This window comes from Mesocricetus auratus, unplaced genomic scaffold (assembly GCF_017639785.1).
Source record: "Mesocricetus auratus isolate SY011 unplaced genomic scaffold, BCM_Maur_2.0 Super-Scaffold_100006, whole genome shotgun sequence".
Classification (NCBI taxonomy): Eukaryota; Metazoa; Chordata; class Mammalia; order Rodentia; family Cricetidae; genus Mesocricetus; species Mesocricetus auratus.
The window spans coordinates 87,073,655-87,082,734 of NW_024429190.1; the positions used below are offsets into that span (position 1 = coordinate 87,073,655).

The window sequence follows — 9,080 nt, forward strand, 5'->3', positions numbered from 1 at the left end:
AGCCCTACTATATATAGAAGATAAATGGGTTAAGAAAGAAATCAGAGAAACATCATCCTTTACAATAGCTACAAACAACATAAAATATCTTGGAGTAATGCTAACCAAACAAGTGAAAGACATATATCACAAGAACTTTAATCTTTAAAGAAAGAAATTAAAGAAGATACCAGAAAATGGAAAAATGTCCCATGCTCTTAGATAGGTAGGATCACCTTAGTAAAAATAGCAATCTTGCCAAAAGCAATCTACAGATTCAATGCAACCCCCATCAAAATCCCAGCACAATTCTTCACAGACCTTGAAAGAACAATTGTCAACTTTATATGGAGGAACAAAAGACGCAGGATAGCCAAAACAACCCTGTACAATAAAGCAACTTCTGGAGGCATCACCGTCCCTGACTTAAAGCTGTATTATAGAGCTATAGTCCTGAAAACAGTTTGGTATTCACACAAAAATAGACAGGTAGACCAATGAAGTTGAACTGAAATCCCTGATATTAACCCACACACCTACGAACACCTGATTTTTGACAAAGAATCTAAAATTATACAATGGGAAAAGAAAGCATCCTCAACAAATGGTGCTGGAGTAAATGGATGCTGGTGTGTAGAAGACAGCAGATAGATCCATGTCTATCGCCATGCACAAAACTTAAGTCCAAATGGATCAAAGACCTCAACATTAATCCAGCCACACTGAACCTCTTAGAAGAGAAATTAGGTGTTACCTTCAAATGAATTGGTACAGGAGACAGCTTCCTGAACATAACACCAGTAGCACAGACAGTGAGATCGACAATCGGTAAATGGGCCCTCCTGAAACTGAGAAGCAAAGGACACAGTCAACAAGACAAAAAGGCAGCCCACAGGATGGGAAAAGATCCTCACCAACCCCACATCTGACAGAGGGCTGATTTCAAAAATATACAAAAACTCAAGAAGCTATCCACCAAAACACCAAATAATCCAATTAAAAAGTGGGATACAGAACTAAATAGAGAATTCTCATTAGAGGAGTCTAAAATGGCTGAAAGACACATAAGAAATTGTTCAACATCCTTAGCCATGAGGGAAATGCAAATCAAAATAACTCTGAGATACCATCTTATTCCTGTCAGAATAGCTAAAATGAAAATCACCAATGACAGTTTATGCTGGAAAGGATGTGGAGAAAAGGGAACATTCCTCCACTGCTGGTAGGAGCACAAACTCATATAGACACTTTGGAAATCAGTATGGCGGTTCTTCATGAAAATGGGAATCAGTCTACCATAAGGCCCAGCAATACCACTCAGGCATATACCCAAAAGATGCATATCCATACAACAAGGATATCTGTTCAACCAAGTTCATAGCAGCATAATTTGTAATAGCCAGAACCTGGAAGCAATCTAGATGCCCCTCAACTGAATAATGGATGGAGAAAATGTGGTACATTTACACAATGGAGTACTACTCCGGGGGAAAAAACCAATGGAATATTGAAATTCGAAGGCAAATGAATGGAACTAGAAGAAACCATTCTGAGTGAGGTAACCCAGTCACAAAAAGACAAACATGGTATGTACTCACTCATATATGGATTTTAGACATAGAGAAAAGGAAAACTAGGAAACAAGGAGGACCCCAGAGAAGGGGAAAGGGAAAAGATCTCCTGAGCTAATTGGGAGCATGGGGGCGGAGAGGAGAAGGGGAGAAGAGACAGGGAGAGGAGGATATGAGGGAGCAGGAGCATCAACTTAGGGGAAGAATAGAGGAGAGCAAGAAAAGAGATACCATAATAGAGGGAGCCATTATAGGTTTAAAGAGAAATCTGGCACTAGAGAAATGTCCGGAGATTAGACATTAGACCCCAACAATCCAAGCAATAGCCAAGGGGCTGCCTTAAATGCCCTTCTCAGATAATGAGATTGTATCTTATATGCCATCATAGAGCCTTCATCCAGTAGCTGATGGAAGCAGAAGCAGATACCCACAGCTAAACACTGAGTTGAACTCTGGAATCCAGTTGCAGAGAGGGAGGAGTGATGAGCAAATGCATCAAGACCAGGCTGGAGAAACCCACAGAAACAACTGACCTGAACAAGGGGAGCTCATGGCACCAGACTGATCACTGGGAAACCAGCATAGAACTGATCCAGACTCCCTGAATGTGGGTGTCAGTTAGGAGGCCTCAGTAACCTATGGGGCTTCTGGTAGTAGATCAGTATTTATCCCTAGTATACTAATGGACTTTGGGATCCATTCCACACAGAAGAATATTCTTTCAGCCTAGACACATGGGGGAGGGTCTAGGCCCTGCTCCAAATGATATGACAGACTTTGAAGATCCCGCATGGAAAGCCTCACCCTCCCTGGGGAGCAGAAAGGAGATGGGATAAAGGACCTATGGGTGGCAGGGGAGAAGGGTAGGGAGATGAACTGGGATTTACATATAAAACAATCTTGTTTCTAACTTAAATTAAAATAAGGAAAAAAATTAAAAACTTAACACTCTGATGAAAGAAGTCAAAGGAAATCCAGATAAATGGAGTCCCTAATCATAGGGGAGAGACTCAATACTGTTAAGATACAATTTACTCCTAATTTTATTCATAGAGTCGATAAGATCCCAGTTAGAATCCAGATAAGATATATTATTGGCCCTGATAAGCTGAGCACAAAATTGACACTGAAATGCAAGAGACTTCAATACTGTAGAACAGCAAAGCTGAGCAGTCTCCCTGGCTGACTTGAAATTCATTGTACAGCAAGAGCAATCAAGCCAAGATGTGTTGCTGAAGGAGTAGACTGCTACTCAACTCAGAGGAACACTGTGGAGTGTTCCAAAACAGACACAGCCTGCTGATGCTTCCAACAAAGACCACCCAGTGAGACAACACATAGAGAGGTTTCAAGAAACGGTGGATGTTTCAAGAAACATTGGCACAATGGATGAAAACTTGCCAAACAAGGAAATGAGCACAGATCTAAAACCTTTCTTGAATATCAACCAAAAACGAACTGCACACCTAAAGGCAATAATTAAAACATATAGAAGTAAACAAAATAAAAAATCCAGGCAACATTGGATTTACCAATACAAAATGTTTTAGATGAAACACCAAAATCACGTTAAATCAAAAGAATGGGAAACATCCTGAGTTGGACTTAATTTTCCCCATGAAAATGATGACTGTTCAGAGAATAAAAAGACAAGACTGAGAAGAAATGTGTAGAAAAAAACAGCTTCCAAAATTTCCAAAAATATACTGAAAATTCAAAAGAAAATAAAACTTAAAACTGTCTTAAAGATGTATTTTTGTTTGTAATTGTGTGTGTGTGTGTGTGTGTGTGTGTTACACTCAGACACCAGAATAGGGAATTAGGTTCTCTGCAGCTGGAGTTACAGATCATGGGAGCCCCCCTGAACTGGGCTCTAAGCACAGAACTCGTCTTTTGTAAGAGCAACAGTTTGCTTAACCTCTGAGCCATCTTTCCAGGCACAGAAGCCTATTTTAAAATGGACTACTTCATCAATGAAGGCACTCATGGAAAATAAGCAGGGTAAAAATTATGCTGAATAGACAAACTATTATGGAGTTTCAGATCAAAATAGTAATTGGATATTGCAATGGAATTCTTGGGATAGCTAACATAAAAAATCAGCAGTCCAAAATGCTAGTGAGGATAAAGAGGCAGGAATGTACATCTTCTAATGTGAGGGAAGGAGCCACACAGCCACTCGGGTAAACAGCTTCATAGTTTCTTCCAAGCTGAGTATGGTTTTACCACATAACCAAACAGGTTGTCTGCTTTGAAAAGGTAACTCCAGGCAGAAGCTACATAGGACTGCCTGTAGCAGCTCTAGTCATAATCACCCAGACGGAAAGCAGCCATGTCTGCCAAGGATAAAAAAAAATGCTAGACACACATAATAAAATATTATTTGGGAAAAAGACAACATGTAATCAAGCTGGAAACTGGGTAAAATCTTGAATGCATACTGCTAAGAAACAGAACATCTTAAAGACCACATTCTGTGTGCCTCAAAGCACATGACATTTTGCAGAAGACTGAACTATACTGAAAGGAAAAACAGTGGCTTCGGGTGTTCCAGAAAGAGATTTAAACACAGCAAGTATTTTTAAGGGAGGAACTGTGTAAGATTCAGTGATAACTGATAGATGGCATTATATGATCATCAAAATCAGTAGACTTTTAAATGGCAGCAGCAGCAAATCCCAATATGCTTGTGTTATTTTTGTCTAATGATTTGTTTTTATTACTTTTTAGCTATTATTGTATGTTTTGTATGTGCACACGTGTATGGGTGCCTATGAAGTACAGTAAAGGGTGTTGGATAGACCGCCTGGAGCTGGAGTTATAGGCAATTGTGAGCCACCCAAAACTGGTGCTCAAAGTCAAACTTAGTTCTTCTGTAAGAGCAGCAAGTGGCCTTAACTACCGAACCTCTTCAGTCCGTGTACAAATACTTCCAAAGACACATGATGGATGATTCTGTGGTTTAGGTATGGTTGTCTCCCAAGAGATTTAGCCTCCAGCACACAAGAGTGTTGAGAGAAAGTGAGACTGTTAAGAGGTGAGACTTAGGGGAGGTGACTGGACCATGGGGGACTGGCTTTCATATACCCTCGGTGTAGACCTAGAGAGACTGGGATATGTCTTCAGTGGGCTGTAATAGACCAGAGCAGACTCCAATGTCTCCTGCTACAGATGCCTGCTCCCCACCTGTGTACCCATCTATGCTGTGAGCAGGATGAGGCCCTCACTAGAAGCTGAGCAGACCCTGAGGCCGTGTTCTAGGACCTCTGATACGCTAAACTAAATTCCACCTCTACTTTTAAAATGGCCTGGTATGATGGTTCATCCCATCAACTTGACCAGGTTGGAAAGTGCCTAGGAGGTAGCGAAGCACAGCTGACATCTGCAAGTGTCTTTAAGGGTGTTTCAAGAATGAACTCACTGACTCCGGGGAGACCCAACCTATGCACAGGCAGCACCATCCCCCAAACCAAGGCTCAGAAAGAACAGAAGGGAAAGGAATCAGGGCCTCCAGTGCAGGCATTTATCTCTCTCTTCTCCCTCCCTCCTTCCCTCCCTCCCTCCTTCCCTCTCTTTCTCTCTCTCTCATTCTCTCTCCCTCTCCCTCTTTCCCTCTTTCCCTCTCTCCCTCTCTCCCTCCCTCCCTCCTCCCCTGCTCTGTTTCCTGCCTGCTCTGCCTTGTTCTTCTCATCAGGATGGCTGAAAGGTTGACACATTTCCCCTTGTGTCCAGAGATACTTGTCACCATTACAAGAAAGACTACAAACAAAGTTGGGCTCCCTGGTAAGAGACTCCATCCAGACTCAGGTATTTCTCTATTGTAACATAAAATAAACTAAGGTAATGTTAAGTGGAGCGTGCCACTGAATGGGTGACAGAAGGAGCCTGGTGGGTTCCTGAGGAGTGTCTGCAGGCTATTTGAATAGCATCAGTTGCCATCCCCATAGATGTCAAGATGACTAAACGTGGATTTTCATCATTGTCCTTTGAGAAGCAGGACACAATGCTGAAGTGTTTCATTCTGTCAGTGACGGTTATGTTGTCTTTTCCCACACATCTCTCTGCTGTCCTTAGATCCAAAAGTGTTGTCTATGGATTTGATTCATACTTTAATTATCTGACTATCTAGTTTCTGGCTGAAGAGGGATTTTATAAATTCCTTAACTCTTTTGACCACTAGGCGTTTGTTTCTTTGAGAAAAATCACTGGAGGAACAATTTACCCAGGCATATGATCATCTCTGTTGAAATCCACCATATATTCAATATTTTCCATGTCATATCTGTTAGTATTCAGGCATCTGTGCTGGTCAGTCTGTTCTGACAGGACACGCCCTCAGCTGCAGCCACTAAGAGCACCATCTGTGCATATTCACTATGTCCCCTTTTCAGAGGACCCTGACAACCTCCCATCCCTCTCTCTCTTTCTTTCTCCCTCTCTCAGTCTGTTCCTCTCTCTGTCTCTGTCTCTGTCTCTGTCTCTCTCTCTCCCTTCCTCCCTCCCCCAACATCTTTCCTCTTTCCTCTCTCCTGAAGATCCTGCTTACAGAGGCAGGTCTCCCAGCTTCCCTTTTCCCTTTTTATTATCTCTTTCCCTAATAAAAAGCCTCTCTGCTTGAACTCTGTCACATGGCTGTCTTTCTCTCCAGCACCACTTTTCTTAAATTACAACACTATCAATGTTTGAGAAATCTGTCCAGAATGGCGTCTCTCTTCTACTTCGCCACCATAGCCATATACCTCCTTACCAAAGACCTTAAGGAGACAGGAGCTGCGCTTCTAGATGCTGCCATGATTTCTATAGTTCCAGATATTTCTCCACCTGTAGCTGGCTCTTATGATGATGAAGGCATTGCTATCTTTTGCATGCAAGACAGTGAAGACTAATTCCATCTGTTGGGCAGCCCAGTGGTCTCTTATGTGTTCCTGCTCCAACTGACCCTCATTATGCAAACAGGCTATTTTCCCTACAGACCTATATAGCCTCCAGCACTGTTTATACCCCAGGTGTCAGTCTTTCCCATGGGCTCACAGCCTGTCCTTTCATTAGAACTCATGGCAGCCTTTGGAGTGTTTGGTCTCCAACAGATCCATGTCTTTGTGGATTGTCTGTATGGAGTTGAACCCATGGTGTTTTGAAATTCTTTTTGGGCATGTCATCTCCCTGGTTGACTTTGTCCTCCTCAAGTTGGAATTTTTCCTTATGCTGACAAGAGAAGCTTCTCCCTGGGCAGGCCTTTTCTGTTTCCTGTTGGAGCCTTCTTAGGCTAAGAACAGCATTCCTACTATTGCCACCCTGGTTGAGCATCTGCCAGTGGACAGATCTGCCTACAATTTTGATCTTCAGTTCCTGTTTCCAGTTGCCCTCTATTACTGCTTTAGCAAACTGTCTGGTGCTCAGATGTCACCATCATGTACAATGGGACCAGAAAGTATTGTTCAGTTATAATGTTGTGTCCAGTGCTGGTTATGCACATTCTTTTGGCATTGGTGTCTACCTGCTGCTGTCCATATCAATGAAGAATCTGGACATAAGTCACCTGGACATGAAAGGTAAGAAGCACCAGGATTCCATTTACTCTATTGAGAACAAAGAATCAAGCAGAATAATGCTGGTACTAGCATTCTTTCTTATCACATACACTTCACTTTGCATTCTGCTTGGGTGACCACTGAGGCCTTAGTCCCCATCCCCCATCATACTATCCACCTGTGGTTGCATGGCAATAGGATTGCTTTTGATGACTTCTAAGAAGCATATTATCAGTTTCCTCATAATACTCCAGAGGATGCAAATGCCATGTGATAGTGGGATTATACCTATCAAATTTGCAGTGGCAAATCAGACAATTTAGTGAATAATAACACATGGAATACTAGCCACATTTCTTGGGAGGGTAGCAATGGCATCCACAGAACAAAAAATATTCTATGAAATTTTGAGGAAGCTTGATGTCAGCTGTGTAATTGATATTTTTGGAAGCCTCACTGAGTATTGCTTTGATGGTACCAACAAGCTGGTCTAGATTAGAACAAGCACAGATACAGGAAGACACACTGGGTGTTGATAGTGGTGGCAACAGTGTACTCCTTGAATGCCAGCACCCAGGAGGTAGGGGCAAGCAGATCTCTGAGATCCAGGCCAGCCAAGAGTTGCAGGACAGTCGAGGTTACACAGAGAAACCCTATCTTGAAAAACATAAAAAAGAAAGAAAAGGAAAAACAAGAAGACATATCAAGGAGAATGACCAGTTTACTCCAACTGGGGAGTTTCCTGTGGACCTTGGGAGTTCTCTTGTGTTTCTCAAATGTCTTTTGTACAAAATGGGTTACTACAGTTTTGGGCACAGCTACACAGAAGCCAAGCATCCACCAGGCTTTGACTACATCTGAAATACTGAGATTTGTAATAAAAATCTTTGAGCTTCATGTTGGATGAAGCACAGAACACTGGCTGGCCAGGGTCTATGAGGTAACAGGCCTGAATCATCAAGGCCTGCAAGGACCTGGATGTGGCATTGGTCTTTGATACACTGGGCACTGAGAACATCATGTTGAGGATTCTGAGGTTTGTTTTCTATCTGTTTTCGGTTTTCTAATGCAGTTTATAAGAACAGAGGGAGGTGGGATTAGAATAGTCTGGAAATTTGCCCTAGACGATATGGGTTGGGCCAGTTAAAATGATTTTCATAATTCTGAGCAGGTTATCAAACAAAATGTCATGTCTTTGATCAAATAGAGGGGATCTTAATGTGTATTTATTAAGTCTTCTGTAGAGAAACACCAGCACCAGCTAAGTTCCTTATGAAGATTGCCATCAATGACAGGCATGCTGACAATATGTACTTTTCATTTGTTTCCTTGTCTAATTCTCAAGAACCACAACTTCAGTCTTTCCAACTGAAAAACATTCTACAAAATATCTCCAAGTATTCCTCAATGGTATCAAGATCAGAAAAAGAAAAAATATCTGAGAATGGCCACAGCTTATGAGAGAATAAGGGAATAATGCTTTGATAAATCGTGATATGTTTGGTGGGAATTTGGTATAGAAAAAAAGTTGCCTGAAAAAGGGAAAGGAAGTCTAAATATTGTGTGAATCAACACCAGTGTGACAATGTAGGTTCATTAAGCATGAAAATGTACCAGATCGATGTGAGAAATTAATACCAGAGAAAATAGGATGGGTTCAAAAGGCTCTTTCCCTACTATCATCAGAATTTTTTCTGAAAAATTTAAAGTTGCTCTAAAATGTAAAGTTAATTTTTAAAAAGGTTAAAGACAACACAAGAACTAAAACCCAAACAGAAGAATGAGAAAGAGAAGGAGGAGGAGGAGGAGGAGGAGGAGGAGGAGGAGGAGGAGGAGGAGGAGGAGGAAGAAGAAGAAGAAGAAGAAGAAGAAGAAGAAGAAGAAGAAGAAGAAGAAGAAGAAGAAGAAGAAGAAGAAGAAGAAGAAGAAGAAGAAGAAGAAGAGAGAGGGTAAGGAAAAGAAAACACACTGTCTACATCAGCAAGTTATTAGAAACATA

At 41.6% G+C, this 9,080-nt stretch overlaps 1 pseudogene; it reads left to right on the top strand.

The window, feature by feature from the left end:
* Window positions 1-5,505: 5,505 nt before the first annotated feature.
* On the top strand, window positions 5,506-7,575 carry LOC110342930 (annotated as a pseudogene).
* Window positions 7,576-9,080: the final 1,505 nt, after the last annotated feature.